The sequence below is a fragment of the Cucurbita maxima genome, unplaced genomic scaffold, assembly GCF_002738345.1.
Source record: "Cucurbita maxima cultivar Rimu unplaced genomic scaffold, Cmax_1.0 Cma_Scf00166, whole genome shotgun sequence".
NCBI lineage: Eukaryota > Viridiplantae > Streptophyta > Magnoliopsida > Cucurbitales > Cucurbitaceae > Cucurbita > Cucurbita maxima.
Window position 1 is genome coordinate 8,371 of NW_019272182.1, and position 17,328 is coordinate 25,698.

The 17,328-nt window shown below is 35.5% G+C and overlaps 1 non-coding gene across 1 annotated transcript; it reads right to left on the minus strand.

Moving 5' to 3' along the window:
• Positions 1-17,147: 17,147 nt before the first annotated feature.
• Positions 17,148-17,219, minus strand: TRNAQ-UUG. The gene has a single exon. It is a non-coding gene; the product is annotated as a tRNA-Gln (tRNA).
• Positions 17,220-17,328: the final 109 nt, after the last annotated feature.

Sequence of the window (17,328 nt, forward strand, 5' to 3'; positions counted from 1 at the left end):
TCTTGGATTTGCCCCCTTGCACTATTTGTTAAGAAATACTGGTAGAAATCTTGGATTTGCCCCCTTGGACTCTTTGTTAAGAAATACAGGTAGAAATGTCTTGGATTTGCCCACTCTTTGTTAAGAAATACTGGTAGAAATCTTGGATTTGCTCCCTTGGACTCTTTGTTAAGAAATACGGGTAGAAATCTCTTGGATTTGCCCCCTTCGACTCTTTGTTAAGAAATACGGGTAGAAATCTCTTGGATTTGCCCCCTTGGACTCTTTGTTAAGAAATACTGGTAGAAATCTCTTGGACTCTTTGTTAAGAAATACTGGTAGAAATCTCTTGGACTCTTTGTTAAGAAATACTGGTAGAAATCTCTTGGATTTTTAAGTAATACTGGTAGAAATCTCTTGGAATCTTTGTTAAGAAATACTGGTAGAAATCTCTTGGACTCTTTGTTAAGAAATACTGGTAGAAATCTCTTGGACTCTTTGTTAAGAAATACTGGTAGAAATCTCTTGGACTCTTTGTTAAGAAATACTGGTAGAAATCTCTTGGACTCTTTGTTAAGAAATACTGGTAGAAATCTTGGATTTGCCCCCTTGGACTCTTTGTTAAGAAATACTGGTAGAAATGTCTTGGATTTGCCCCCTTGGACTCTTTGTTAATAAATACTGGTAGAAATGTCTTGGATTTGCCCCCTTGGACTTGCCCCCTTGGACTCCTTGTTAAGAAATACTGGTAGAAATGTTGGACTCCTTGTTAAGAAATACTGGTAGAAATGTTGGACACCTTGTTAAGAAATACTGGTAGAAATGTTGGACTCCTTGTTAAGAAATACTGGTAGAAATGTTGGACTCCTTGTTAAGAAATACTGGTAGAAAATGTTGGACTCCTTGTTAAGAAATACTGGTAGAAATGTTGGACTCCTTGTTAAGAAATACTGGTAGAAAATGTTGGACTCCTTGTTAAGAAATACTGGTAGAAAATGTTGGACTCCTTGTTAAGAAATACTGGTAGAAATGTTGGACTCCTTGTTAAGAAATACTGGTAGAAATGTCTTGGAAATACTGGTAGAAATGTCTTGGATTTGCCCCCTTGGACTCCTTGTTAAGAAATACTGGTAGAAATGTCTTGGAAATACTGGTAGAAATGTCTTGGATTTGCCCCCTTGGACTCCTTGTTAAGAAATACTGGTAGAAATGTCTTGGAAATACGGGTAGAAATGTCTTGGATTTGCCCCCTTGGACTCCTTGTTAAGAAATACTGGTAGAAATGTCTTGGAAATACTGGTAGAAATGTCTTGGATTTGCCCCCTTGGACTCCTTGTTAAGAAATACTGGTAGAAATGTCTTGGATTTGCCCCCTTGGACTCCTTGTTAAGAAATACTGGTAGAAATGTCTTGGATTTGCCCCCTTGGACTCCTTGTTAAGAAATACTGGACTCCTTGTTAAGAAATACTGGACTCCTTGTTAAGAAATACTGGTAGAAATGTCTTGGAAATACTGGTAGAAATTTCTTGGATTTGCCCCCTTAGACTCCTTGTTAAGAAATACTGGTAGAAATGTCTTGGATTTGCCCCCTTGGACTCCTTGTTAAGAAATACTGGTAGAAATGTCTTGGAAATACTGGTAGAAATGTCTTGGATTTGCCCCCTTGGACTCCTTGTTAAGAAATACTGGTAGAAATGTCTTGGAAATACTGGTAGAAATTTCTTGGATTTGCCCCCTTAGACTCCTTGTTAAGAAATACTGGTAGAAATGTCTTGGATTTGCCCCCTTGGACTCCTTGTTAAGAAATACTGGTAGAAATGTCTTGGATTTGCCCCCTTGGACTCCTTGTTAAGAAATACTGTCCTTGTTAAGAAATACTGGTAGAAATGTCTTGGATTTGCCCCCTTGGACTCCTTGTTAAGAAATACTGGTAGAAATGTCTTGGATTTGCCCCCTTGGACTCCTGGTTAAGAAATACTGGTAGAAATGTCTTGGATTTGCCCCCTTGGACTCCTGGTTAAGAAATACTGGTAGAAATTTGCCCCCTTGGACTCCTGGTTAAGAAATACTGGTAGAAATTTGCCCCCTTGGACTCCTGGTTAAGAAATACTGGTAGAAATTTGGTAGAAATTTGCCCCCTTGGACTCCTGGTTAAGAAATACTGGTAGAAATTTGCCCCCTTGGACTCCTGGTTAAGAAATACTGGTAGAAATTTGCCCCCTTGGACTCCTGGTTAAGAAATACTGGTAGAAATTTGCCCCCTTGGACTGGTTAAGAAATACTGGTAGAAATTTGCCCCCTTGGACTGGTTAAGAAATACTGGTAGAAATTTGCCCCCTTGGACTGGTTAAGAAATACTGGTAGAAATTTGCCCCCTTGGACTGGTTAAGAAATACTGGTAGAAATGTCTTGGATTTGTCTTGGATTTGCCCCCTTGGACTGGTTAAGAAATACTGGTAGAAATGTCTTGGATTTGCCCCCTTGGACTGGTTAAGAAATACTGGTAGAAATGTCTTGGATTTGCCCCCTTGGACTGGTTAAGAAATACTGGTAGAAATGTCTTGGATTTGCCCCCTTGGACTCCTGGTTAAGAAATACTGGTAGAAATGTCTTGTCTTGGATTTGCCCCCTTGGACTCCTGGTTAAGAAATACTGGTAGAAATGTCTTGTCTTGGATTTGCCCCCTTGGACTCCTGGTTAAGAAATACTGGTAGAAATGTCTTGTCTTGGATTTGCCCCCTTGGACTCCTGGTTAAGAAATACTCGTAGAAATGTCTTGTCTTGGATTTGCCCCCTTGGACTGGTTAAGAAATACTCGTAGAAATGTCTTGGATTTGCCCCCTTGGACTGGTTAAGAAATACTGGTAGAAATGTCTTGGATTTGCCCCCTTGGACTGGTTAAGAAATACTGGTAGAAATGTCTTGGATTTGCCCCCTTGGACTGGTTAAGAAATACTGGTAGAAATGTCTTGGATTTGCCCCCTTGGACTCCTGGTTAAGAAATACTCGTAGAAATGTCTTGTCTTGGATTTGCCCCCTTGGACTCCTGGTTAAGAAATACTGGTAGAAATCATTTGCCCCTTGTTAAGAAATACTCGTAGAAATGTCTTTGCCCCTTGTTAAGAAATACTCGTAGAAATGTCTTTGCCCCTTGTTAAGAAATACTCGTAGAAATGTCTTGTCTTGGATTTGCCCCCTTGGACTCCTGGTTAAGAAATACTGGTAGAAATGTCTTGGATTTGCCCCCTTGGACTGGTTAAGAAATACTGGTAGAAATGTCTTGTCTTGGATTTGCCCCCTTGGACTCCTGGTTAAGAAATACTGGTAGAAATCATTTGCCCCTTGTTAAGAAATACTCGTAGAAATGTCTTTGCCCCTTGTTAAGAAATACTCGTAGAACCCTTGTTAAGAAATACTCGTAGAAATGTCTTTGCCCCTTGTTAAGAAATACTCGTAGAAATGTCTTGTCTTGGATTTGCCCCCTTGGACTCCTGGTTAAGAAATACTGGTAGAAATCATTTGCCCCTTGGATTCTTTGTATTTGCCTCCTAATACAGAGCATATTGAATTTGATGGTCATTCGATAAGAATAAATAGGTAATAGGTAAACAAGAAATGTCTTGTGTTGTCATTCCTTATTTTGTTATTTCGCATCATGGTGATTTCTTAAATAAAGATCCTACCGGGAGTTGAACCCAGGTCGTTGGTTTCAAAGTCAAAAGTGCTAACCACTACACCATAGAACACCTTGTAAAACTTTGTTTTGGAATGGTTTTCCTATTTTATGCAGATTCCACAAGAAGAGAGATCCTATCACGAGTCAAACTCAAGTTATTGGATTCAAAGTTCTAGAGCTATTTTATCTAACTCATTGTAATCTTGAGCACGTTTAGAGTGGTTGCAGAAGTTACCTCCAGTGTTGATCGAAGCTCTTTGAGAACATGTAATTTTATATATTTCTTATAGTTAATTTATATATTGTTGTATATTACAAACAAATTGAAATAATATTTTACATCTCGGTCTTTCTTTCTTCCATGCAAAACTTAACATGAAAACATTCCTTCGAGAAACAAGGGTTGAAAACTATATTATTTCAAACCCTCCATTATTGCTTCTACCTTGCATAAAAATGCTTCCACTAAATCATGTTACTAACTAGTTGGTTTGGTTCGGTTCAATTCTTGGGACCACTATATTGAATCAACCTATCTCAATTAAACTCTTGATAATATAAAAATCATAAGTTTCTTAAATTACGTTAACTTAAATGTTTTGTCTATGAACAAAGTGTCTGTCTAAAAAATGGTATAAAAAATGGGTCATGCACCATAAACTCATGGGAAGATCGTTGATGGAATCGATGCAATCGGCGCTCCCTAAGATGGGTTGCCAATCAAAGACCTAACATTTGATGTTGACTCTTTTGAAGAAAAAGTCACACAATCGAACAGCTCGAAACGTCGCGGTAGTTCTAAGAACTCTAACACGCACAGAAAAGGACGTGTCAAAGAGTTAGACATTAAGCAAAAGATAATGCTAAAACTCTTCAACGATCTGACAAAAGACTTCAGGACATCTATACCAAAAATCCATTATCGTCCAGCGTCTAGGATATCTGACTTTTACCTAGGAGACTCGGGTTTGATTCCCAATGGAATATTATTTTTACATTTGTTACTGTTATGTTATAGACATTTGGTCAAGTTCAGCAAGTGGGATTAAGGTGATTCAAATGGTTAATGTCACGAACTTTGTACCTTTGTTAGTGTTATGCTATAGACATTTGGTCAAATGGTTAATGTGACTTTATTTTATTCAAATGGTTAATGTGATAAATGATTGAGATGAGCACAAGAGTGGGTTTGACAAAATTGAAATAAAATCACTAAAAAAAGATCAATAAAATTGGAAAAAATTGGAAAAAAAAATTAGCCCTATGACACTTCCTTCAACTCAAGCGTGGTAAACCAAGGATTCCTTCGCCCAAGACCCATGATCAAACTCCAAACATAGAAATGATAAAGCTATAGAATCATTCAAAGAACGACTGCATCAGAGCAAGTCATGGGGATAGAAGATCCCGTTGAAGGATGATAGACCAACCATAATCTTCAGCCCAAGAAGCCAAGCTTTTGTAGAAGCAAGAACCCTTGTATTAAAGAAATTAACACCTTCTTATGTATTAAAGAAATTAACACCTTCTTATACAAAATTTGGATCAACCAAAAGATAAGGATAGAATTAGATTATGAGATCCAAGAGTGAGAAGCAAGATTTGAAATCTTTTTCTAAATTGAGTCACTCCATAATACTTGATCAAGGCTTGATTGAATAAGTAAGATGCAATTTATCGCAAGAATTGCATGAAACTTAGAAACTACAAAGATATGCTCAGATTTCTATAAGGGGAACGTCTCAACATGAGAGATCAATTTCATTGATCACAAATACGCTTTTACATAATAATTTGTGGGTATTTATAGTCTCCCCACAAAAAAAGTTAGTGGCCGTGATTTAATCTCGATCCCTTTAAATCTCCACAGAATACGAAGTCAATATGAGCATTACAAACTTTATGAAATTAAAATAATAAATAAAGTTTTCTAACCACTCATGAAATGATGCTTGCAACTTCATCCGCTACTTCAACCATGCAAATATTTACTTTTGAATCTTCAAATGATCTTGACTCAAACAAATCAGCTTGTAACACATGAAATGATTGTTGAACCTAGCTTATCCAATTTTGTAGATGATGTATGAATGCTTGTTGAATCTTCTTGGCCTTGGGTTGTGTAATAGGTCCAGTTGGAACACCGTGATTCTTATCATCATCCCCCTCTTCAAAAGAATTCGTTCTCGAATTAGAAAAATCATCACTTACATTAAAAGGACTCAACTCAGCAACATTGAAAGTAGAATGTACACCGTGATTCTTATCATCATCCCCCTCTTCAGGATTTGTCCTCGAATCAGAAAAATCATCACCTACATCAAAAGAACTTAACTTAGCAACATTGAAATTAGAATCTATTGACAATTCTACGAAAGATCAATTTTATTGTTTGATGCAATAAAATGAGTCATTTTACAAAATGTCTTATAGAGCATTTTTAGTCAAATAAAGAATTAGAAATCCACGCTACTTGAATCAGGTGTTGCCAAGGTCGAACGAACACATGACCTTCAAATCTTCAATATTAAGCTCTCCCAACTAAGCTATCCCCTCTAACATTGAAAATGAAAATACTTAAATTTTAAAAAGAAATAATCACTAAATTTAGATTAAGTAGTCAAGTAATTTTAAAAAGAAATATCACTCATTTTAGATGGAATATTCAAGTTGTGCAAGTTAGTCAACTTGAATTAGGTGAAGTGAATGTTGATCAAACATGTGACTTTTAGAACTTCACTAACACTCTCCAAATTGAGCTATCCCCGCTAACATTAAAAATAAAAATTCATCGGTAAAGATATTTTCAAAGCTTCATTGTGATTTTAAAAAGAAATAATCACTAATTTTAGATTGAATAGTCTGGTTATGCAACTTAGTCAACTTGAATCAGGTGCGGTGAACGTGGATCAAACACGTGACCTTGAGATCTTCAGTGATGCTCTCCTAATTAAGCTATCCCCGCTAACATTAAAAATGAAAACTCATTAGTAAGGTATTTAGCTAATTCATTGATATTTTAAAAAGAAATACTCACTAATTTTAAATTGAATGGTGAGGAGTCAAGTTATGTTTTAGCTAATTCATTGATATTTTAAAAAGAAATAATCACTAATTTTAAATTGAATAGTGAGTAGGCAAGTTATGTGACTTCAATCAGGTGCGGTGAAGAACGTGGATCGAGCACGTGACCTTCAGATTTTCAGTCTGACACTCTCAAAACTGAGTTATCCTCGCTAATATTTGAAAAAAAAATCACAAGTAAAGGTATTTTCGCTAATTCATTATATTTTAAAAAGAAATAATCACTAACTGTAGATTGAATAAAATTATGCAACTTAATGGACTTATGCAACGTAAACCAAGTGCGGTGAACGTGGATTAAACATGTAACGTTCAATATTCAGTCCCAACTGAGCTATCCATTATTCATTGAAATTTTAAAAATAAATAATAACTAATTTTTGATTGAATAGTTAGCTTATGCAAATGGAAACAGGTGCGGAGGTGCGGTGAACGTGGAGATTAAACATGTGACCTTCAAATCTTTAGTTTGACACTCTCCCAACCACTAATTCATTATATTTTAAAAAGAAATAATAACCAACTAAACTATAAGATGCCATAAATGTAAATCGAACAAGACCTACCTTAAAGATAAAGATTGAATAGTCAAGTTATGCAACTTACGATGCTAAATAATCAAATTAAGCAATGTGAACCATGTGGGATGAACATTGATCGAAAACGTAACCTTCAGATCTTCAATCTGACGCTCTCCCAACTGAGCTATCCACGCAATCATTAGAAATAAAAATTCATTAGTAAAGGTATTTTAACTGATTTATTGAGATTTTAAACAGAAATAATGACTAATTTTTTATCGAATAGTCAGGTTATGCAAATAGAAACAGGTGCAGTGAAAATGGAGATCAAACACGTGACCTTCAAATCTTAAATCTGACGCTCTCCAAACTAAGCTATCCCCACTAACATTAAAAATGAAAGTTTTTAAGTAAAGGTATTTCCGCTAATTAATTGAAATTTTAGAAAGAATTAATAACTACTTTTAGATTGACTAGCCAAATTATGCAACGTGAACCATGTGCGGTGAACATGGATCGAACAAGATACCTTCAGATCTTCAATCTAACGCTCTCTCAACTGAGCTATCCACACTAACATTAAAAATTAAAATTCATCAGTAAACGTATTTTCGCTAATTCATTGAAATTTTAAATATAAATAATCAGTAATTTTTAATAAGATATTCAAGTTATCCAACATGTATAAGGTGTAGTGAACTAGAACACATTAGGTATTTCCAATAATTCATTGAGATTTCAGAAAGGAATAATGACTAATTTTAGATTGAATAGTTGGGCTATGCAACTAGAATTAGGTGCCGTGAACGTGGAGATCAAACACGTGACCTTCAAATCTTCAGTTTGACGCTCTCCTAACAGAGCTATCCCCGCTAATATTAAAAATGAAAATTCATAAGTAAAGATATTTCCGCTAATTCATTATATTTAAAAAAGAAATAATCATTAATTTTAGATTCTATAAGCAAGTTAGGTTTTTAGATTGTATAATTAGGTAATAAACGTGTATTAGGTGCGTTGAACGTGGATAAAACACGTGTGACCTTCAAATCTTCAGTCTAACAATCTCCCAACTGAGCTACTCTTGCTAACATTAAAAATGAATTTTCATTAGTAAAGGTATGGGGTACGCTTCTGGAAATTCAACAAAAGGAAATAGTATTAGACCGAGAAGCCAGATTTAAATCTCGCTTTTGGAAAATTCAACAAAAGGCATTTGGTACGCAGTTATAACACGACATTCCACCCATAAACAGTTGGTCAAACAGAAATGCTCAAGCAAATATTGGAAGACATGTTGAGGGCATATGTGATGGATTTTGCAGGAAGCTCAGATAAGTACCTACCCCTTATGAAATTCGCTTATAATAATAGTTTCCAAGCCACCATACAAATGGCCACATACGAGGTTCTCTATGGACGAAGATTTCGATCCCCTGTCTTTTGGGAAGAAGGGGGGCAAACGACAACTATTGGGCCACAGCTGGTGCAAATTACCAACGCCGCAGTCCAGAATATTAAAGCTAGAATATAAACCGCACAAAGCCGAGAGAAAAGCTATGCAGACCTAAGGTGCAAGGACATGAAATTGTAGGTAGGGGATCATATATTCCTAAAGGTAGCACCCCATGAGAGGGGTGCTCAGGTAGGGTTAAAAGGGGAAGCTAAGCCCTAGGTTTATCCGTTCCTTTGAGATATTAGAAAGGATTGGATTTGTGGCCTATAGAATCGGGCAATTCCCAAACTTGTCTGCAGTACATAATATCTTTCATGTATTCATACTATGAAAGTATACCCTAGTTGAAAATCCGTCTATAAATTATTAATTAGGGTAGACTATTAGGGGTAAGAAGCAAGCTTAATCGAGTAACCAATCGAGAGGTACAAGTTTTTTGTTTTGGGGTATCGTGTTCATGGATTTACCTCGAATTCGAGAACTATAGTCCACTATTCATTTCCAAACTTGTTCCTGCACCTTCTAAATAAGTTTACCCCTAAGATTGGTGAAGGAAAGAGGTTCATCAATAATCCATGTATCAAGTACATAGAACTATGTGAATAACATGCTAAATAAGTTGCTAGGATCCATACCCATAAGTAACCATTATCTGCCATTACGATGTGTACTAAAAGGCCCCTATTTCTCTTTAGGTAGGATGTGCTACAATATGTATCATGAAAAGGATGTTATGATAGGCCTACCTTTCCCTTCGGCTAAACGAGATGTCCTGCACCACGATTTACTAGTAGGATTACATCATTATGACGACACCACTCATGTGTTCATGGGGAGAAAATTGAAGTTTATTTTAGGGGAAGGTTTTCAAGATCAGTATATGATACATGACACGATGACCTCTAAGTTCTAAGATCTTGAGGTCGCGATTAAGAACCTACTAGTAGGCTACTTAATAAGTTTTACTCACTCCATGTTTATCATTTTTTTTCAAGTAACTAAGATTTGGTCATGGATGAGAGCGGACTTTGGAGTGTGGGCCATGGACTAACCTCTGTTTTTAATCTAGTATTTTTTTTTCTTCTTTTGAGTCTGCTTCTTATTTTGTGTTTGTAACGAGTATGTATATGTAACACCAAAAAATGAAGGAAATTAACTCCCATAAGAATAAGCCACTCATAAAAGACCCGAAGGATAGAAAGGAAAAAAAATTAAAGGATTAAGCAAGAACAAGGGACTTAGTCAACTGAGTACCTAACAAGTGATTTTAGGGCAAAAAAGTCATTTTATCAATTATCAAAAATCTTTCTGGATTTGTAATTCCTTATCTAGAAGGAATGCAAGATTCAAAATAAGGGGAAAATGATCAAAAAAGCGATGAGGAATTTGTAGAAAAATTATGGATTTTTCGAGAAAAATAATAATAAAATATTTCAAAAGTGGCAAATTACCAAAATACCCCTGGAATAATGGACAATTATAGAAATGCCGCACGGATCATCACATCCAACGACTAGTATTCAAAGCCAAGGTCGGTAAGGCTATGATCGGAGTTGATATCTCCGAAAAATTATCCAGAAAGTTCGATCTCTAAATAACGAAAATTCTACAGCTCTCAATGTCGGTTTAAGCTCCTCCTACAAATATTAAAGTAGGAGCAACAACACGGAATAAGAATCAAGAAAGATCGATCCCCCAATCGAAGGCAATAAGCGTTTAGATTATGGGTCTCCTACTCTAAAATTTCTTCCAAATTCGAGAGCAATCCTCCACCATTTCTCTTTAAACTTCTAAATAGCGTCTCTCTTATAGCTCTCAAGGTAGGTTTAAGCTCCTCCTATAAAGTCTGAAGTAGGAGCAACAATACGGAATAAGAATCGAGAAAGGTCGATCACCTAATCGAAGGCAATAAGCGTTTAGATTATGGGTCTCCTACTCTCAGATTTCTTCCAAATTCGAGAGCAATCCTCCACTATTTCTCTTCAAACTCTATCAAATGGTTTTGGTTGTTGTAAAAACAATAGTAAAAAAATTTAACATGATAACTGCAAATAAATGAAATCCAAAGAAAACAAAAATACTTTTAGTGGTAGAATTATGTTCCTTAGACTTTACTGCCCTAGTATACCAAGTAATGGGAAAGTATATATGGGATGCCTTAAAGAAAGTAATCGTGTATGTTTTTATATCTAGAATTTTCATGATTGTCATATGTATGAAGTGACAGGTCTTCAACTCGAGACACATTACAAAATAGAAAAAGTAGTATATTATTTTAAAAAGATAATGTTTCTAAATATTTGAGTTCATAATTATACAAATATTATCATAATAAGGTCAATGAGGGGAATACACCAATTTTTGGGCAACAAAGTCAACACAAAGAAATTAGAAAAGAAATATGAAAACTTGAGTCGTGAAAAGTGTAAATTGGAAAGAATCTTAGTGGCCGAGAACAACGTAGTGTTATGAAAACTAGCTAGATTGAATCTTCAAATATTAATGTAAATTTTGTGAAAATTGAGAGAAACCTTTTGAGCATGTTTGCAATGGCTTAGACATACAGCAACAACGTGATGCTTCAAATACTCTTTCTTATGATTACATACTAATGGTTCATGAGGTCAAAAGTCTTTCTTTAATGTTAAGGATATTTAATCCTAAATTATAACTTATCATATATATCATATTTGATCTTTTATTATAGTATATTTGTCTTCTAGTACAGCTCACCATAGGTATCATGTTTGCCTTTTGTTACAGGCTCTTTTCATTTATTGTTATTTCTCTATCCTTTATAATTTATTTGATTATTTAAGAACTTCATTTAGGTGTGGTGGTTTCAGCAAATACATAGAGATTATAAAACGTAGGGTAGTGTGGTTACCAACAATGTGAAGTTAACATGACAATAATAATAGGTTCTAAAACACAAAAACATGTGGATAAACTTCAAATATTGAGGCGCATAAAAGATATGGACCAGCAACTAATAATGATAGATCCACTACAAGGCATTTGGTCTAGTGGTATGATTCTCGCTTCGGGTGCGAGAGGTCTCGAGTTTGATTCTCAAAATGCCCCCAACAATTATATCAAATTGAAGCATGCAATATAATAAGATTTGAAATAGGTTTTTCAAACCTTGAACCAAGAAGTAATTCAAATGGATATTTAGAAAGAAAAAAAAAAACTATATTTAATTATAATTTTCAAGTGTCTTTACAACATGTTAATTGAAGAGAGCAAACAACAAGAATAAACAAACAAAAGAAAATTTGTGTATGTATGATTCTCTTCAAATCTTGGAACTATGAGGATTCCTCTCCTTTCTTGACATCAAGACTTACTTTTTCGGGACTTGGACCATAAACAGTCATCTACTCTTACTCCTACTCCTTTCTCTAAGAATCAACATAGCATAATCATTCAACGAAGGCCAAGGTAGTCTTATAAAAAAAGATGAGGGTACCACTTTCAAATCATTCCATTAGGACTTCCACTTTCTATTGCAGAATTTCTATGTGAATAGAGAATGAACCATATTCTTGGGAGATAAGATAGAGCCTCGAGCCTAACTTCAAAGGCATTACACAAATTGTTCTATGATATTTTTTCTAGGAACTGTTTGTTATGTTGTCCGCTGAAGGTTTCAGGAAAGGGACACAGATTCTCTATTGCACTAATCTCTCAATAGAAGTTTTACCTAGGTCATCTGTCATCACAATTCTTTTAAGGAAGATGCGCCCAAATAACCGGTGAACAATAACATTTAAAGAAGTTTCAGAGAGCGAGAAGAGGATTGTGATAGAAGTTGCTCTAGGTAAAACTTCTTTAAATGTCTTAGTCAATCATGACTTCATAATGAGGAGTCTCTTGGACAACAATAACATATGGACAACAAATGTCTTAGCCAATTGTGATGGTCATGATTGCTCAAGGCGTGTTGCCTAAATAACCGGTAAACAATAACATTGCCAAAATAACCGCCTTAGACAATAAATCGTTTACAAGAATGGCTGAGACATGCAACATGCAACCATAGGAAACACGCCTTAGGCAATCATGACTGTGACATCTGCCCCCACACAATTTATTGGATGAGGCTGAATTTAGGTCTCTCAATACGCTTCCAGCTGATCTCATAATGAGGAGTCTCTTCCAACCTACTAGGTGCTATTGAAAACCACTTCTCGGTTTGTTGAGTCTTCATGTCTTCTCTGTTCCTGTCTTTCCTACTTTCTTCGCTTGAAACTTTTTCTTATTTGTATGACGTCATACCACCTTCTTCTACTTGATGTCTTCTTGGTCGAAATAATAACGTTTCAAGTTTCTAACGTGGACAACAAGGTTAGTCCGCATCCATAAGAGCAATTGGATTCTATATGATGTCTTCATAATCTTATGGATAACTTTAACTAGTTCATAATATTTTCACACCAGTCTTTGGTTTTTGTTGCTTTGAACTCGAAGTTGATCTGACCTTAACTTATATGAACTCTTTATTTTTCTTGAAATTATTGTGGTTGGCGCTTCCAACTGACCCTTCTCTTCATCCGTCTAGATGGTATTTCTGTGTGAACATGTGTTGCTTCAGTGGTTTATTTTTTTTCTCTCTTATTCAGTATCTGACCTTGTTTTTGTCTCTCCTGGTGGGGATAAATCCATTATCTGACCTTGTTTTGCGTCGTGGTGTTTATGTAGTGGCAACAAGGTTTCTATTGAGGTTGGCTCACTCGAGCTCCCCTTTTCAATTACAACAATAGCAGCAAGCATAGATTTATCATGGCTATAATTCTTTCTCAACTGTAGTATCGACATCTTTTTCAACTCTCTTTGTTGATGGATGTTTTTCTGAATGATCGTCGGGTTAGACTCCGTTACTACTAGACATTTTGCTAGGGGCATGTAAATGACTTTGTGTTTCAGCAGGACGTTCATTCCTGACACGACGTCGAAGTCATCCATTTCAACTATCACTAAACAATTTGCCTAGTCCAAGGCTCCAGCTTGATTAAAGTGTTGGATTTGTATAGCAACCCTAGAGAGGGGGTGAATAGGGTTTTAACGATAAAAGTGTCTAAACTTGATTAATTTTTCTAATGATGAAACTTTTTTTTACAAATAAGTAGAAGATGATAATTACTAGAACAAAACAATTCAAGTCAAAACAATAATCAAGTAGAACATGCAATAAATCACAATAATAGTTTTGAAATTAAATAGAAAAGAATTAGAGAAAATGACACCGTCGTTTTATAGTGGTTCGGTCAAACTCAACCTACTCCACTCCCCAAGCGCCTCTTGGGAATTTGAATAAAAAACTTTCTCGACTCTTTCCACGGATCAGAGTCAAACCGCTACACCGCGTCGAAAATTCAGTCAATTCCTTGAGAGCTACTCCTTCCCTTCCTCGGTAAAGCAGCTTCGATTCCCTCTTTTTACGAGTTCAAGAGCAAACTCAATTCTTTCTACGACGCAGGATCAAACCGATACAAATATTTGAGTTTGAAAGTAACACACCACAACTCTCTGAAAGAGTAGATTTACAATTTGGAACACTCACAACTATTTTCTAACAATACAATAATAATCCCTCTCAACAATAAGATGAAGAGAAAGAAACTTGTAAGCTTGGAGAGAGCAACAAACAATGGAGACTTTGAACAAATGAGGATTGGAGAATTTATGGAAGTTATGTGTTTAAAATGTGGGGAAGTTGATGAGTTTATATAGAGAAGAAAAGTGGAAAAATGGAGGAATTAATATTGACCATTGGATTGTGTTGGAATAATGGAAGGTGGAGATTAAAAATAAATAAATAAGAAAATTTTCCAAATTCATTTATTTAAAATTTTTAATATAATAATAATAAAAACTATGTGAGTAACTACCAAAATTTTAAAATATAGTAATTTAATAACATAATATAGTAATAGTAAAAATTGATGTAACGGTTAGATTCAAATTTATATTTTGGAAAAATAATTTTATTTAGAAATATAATAATAAGAAAAACTCCACCATTTGTTACTCTTCCAAAATTATAAATGTCATACTTTGATATATTTTGATTTGTCAATCATTTTAATTTTGCTGCCACATCATCACGTCGGGTATATTGTCTCGACTGTAATTTCTTCGTTTTAGCTCTGATTTGAGTAATTTAAAAGTCGTTTAAGCTCTAAATAATGAAGAATCTGGAGCTCTCAATGTCAGTTTAAGTTCCTCCTATAAAGTCTGAAGTATGAGCAACAATACGAAATAAGAATTGTGAAAGGTTGATCCCCCAATCGAAGGCAATAAGCGTTTAGATTATGGGTCTTTGACTCTAGGATTTCATCCAAATTCCAGAGCAATCCTCCATCATTTCTCTTCAAACTTCTAAATAACGAAGATTCGAGAGCTCTCAATGTTGGTTTAAGCTCCTCCTATAAAGTCTGAAGTAGGAGCAACAATATGGAATACGAATCGAGAAAGGTCGATCCCCCGATCGAATGCAATAACCATTTAGATTATGGGTCTCCTACTCTCAGATTTCTTCCAAATTCGAGAGCAATCCTCCATCATTTCTCTTCAAACTTATTCCTACAGTTTCTCAACAAGATTACCCACAAGTTGTATGAAGGAATAAAGTGCTGAAAGTACCCTGAAGTCATTCCCCCAATTCAATCTACCATTGAAGAACTTCAATCGAAACTTGAAAATCCAATCCGAGGATACATGATGACTCATCGAGCAAGAATGATTCCAATTAGTTTCTGCACATCCAATGAATGCTTCCATAGAAGACCACGAAGAAAAATAACCTCGAGAGCGTGCCGAATTGAAGGAAATAGGTTTCGAAATTAAATTGGGGATAAGAGTCGAATTTCTATCTATGATCTCTTTTCCTTCAAATAAAGGATTCCTCTAGCTTCAGGGGAAGAAATTGAGTAAACTTGATGAATGAATCGAGTGCTGAAACGTTGTAGAACCAGCTATTGACGAGATTGAAAATCTGGCGTTTAGAGTGAGTTGCATACCGAGAACGATTTCTGGAAATTAAGGTCATACACTTAAAGACGTTCCTCCAATCCAATTTCTTTAGCCTGAAGAAAGGATATGGAAGTGGTTCAATGAAGAAATAGGGCCTTGAAACCCCTAGAATCGGCTACCCAATAAGAAATCATTTGTTTTATCTCTAGCGATAAATCAGATTTTGGATGAACTTTGGAAGCGAATATCTTATGCTACGATCCACAAGAAGGTATCAAATAAATCCCTAGCCCTTTCTTGTAACATCCATCTTTAAGTTTCACGAAGAAATCGAGGAGAAAAACGCTATAAATGTGGCTGTACAGGCCGAGTTTCAGATGGTGGCGAGGCGAAAAATGCGCATCTTCTATCTGTTCAGAGGAAGAAAACGATGATACGGCCAATTCAACTGAACTGTCCAAGTCAACTCAAAATTTGATCTTTTCTCTGGTTTTCTCAATTTTAACCCCATTTTAGACCGATTGTCAAGAAAAACATTATGGTTTCATAAACTAGATACAATAAGGAGTATGTGGAAGGAAATTTGAAGTAATTCAAATACTTGAAGCTCAAGAATGGAGGTCCCAAACGTTGACGACGAGGTAAGTAGCCCCCTTGGACTCTTTATTAAGAAATACCTGTAGAATTCCTTTGGATTTTCATATGAACCCTAAACCACGTATGAATTAAGGATATATGAAAGAAAAACCCAAAGAACCGTGAATTAAGACCCTGAACCGATCAAATAGTTCTAGATTTAAGTAACATCAAATTAACCTACTATATGAGCTCCGCTGCCTATCATATTTTAATACTGAGCATATTATAGCATGTTGAGGTTAGATATGAAATTTGGTGGTCATTGGATAAGGATAAGTAGGTAAACCAAGAAACAATGTAAAATGACTATAATGCCCCTAAGGTAATTTACCTTCGTTTTAATGACCTAGATGACCTTCAAATGCTATGAAACACATCAGTAGATCTTATTTTATGAAATGTTGTATGAATCCTTATCTCGAGAGGTTATAAAAGGTAATGAAGTTTGGGAGTTATTCGAAACCAAGATATGGGAGAAAATGCTCATCATGATCCATGTGACTTTACCATGAAATAATAGCTTCCCCACATGTACCCTTGGTCTCTAGCAGATACTATGTGCACAATATCATGGTGGGCTATTCCTAAGAACTTATAAATTTGATGCCTCCTTATGCCTCAAAGTAAATTTGTGTTTTCGCATCGAATGCTAAGTAACACCCTTTTTAAAAATGTCTTTGGTTGTCGTTACCTTATTCTGGGATTTTACATCAAGGTGATTTCTTAAAGGTAGGTATATTCTGGGATTTTACATCAAGGTGATTTCTTAAAGGTAGGTATATTCTGGGATTTTACATCAAGGTGATTTCTTAAAGGTCCTATCGGGAGTTGAACCCAGGTCGTTGGATTCAAAGTCCAAAGTGCTAACCACTACACCATAGAACCCCTTGTAAAATTTTGTTTTGGAATGGTTTTCCTATTTTATGTAGATTCCACAAGAAGAGAGATCCTATCACGAGTCAAACTCAAGTTATTGAATTCAAAGTTCTAGAGG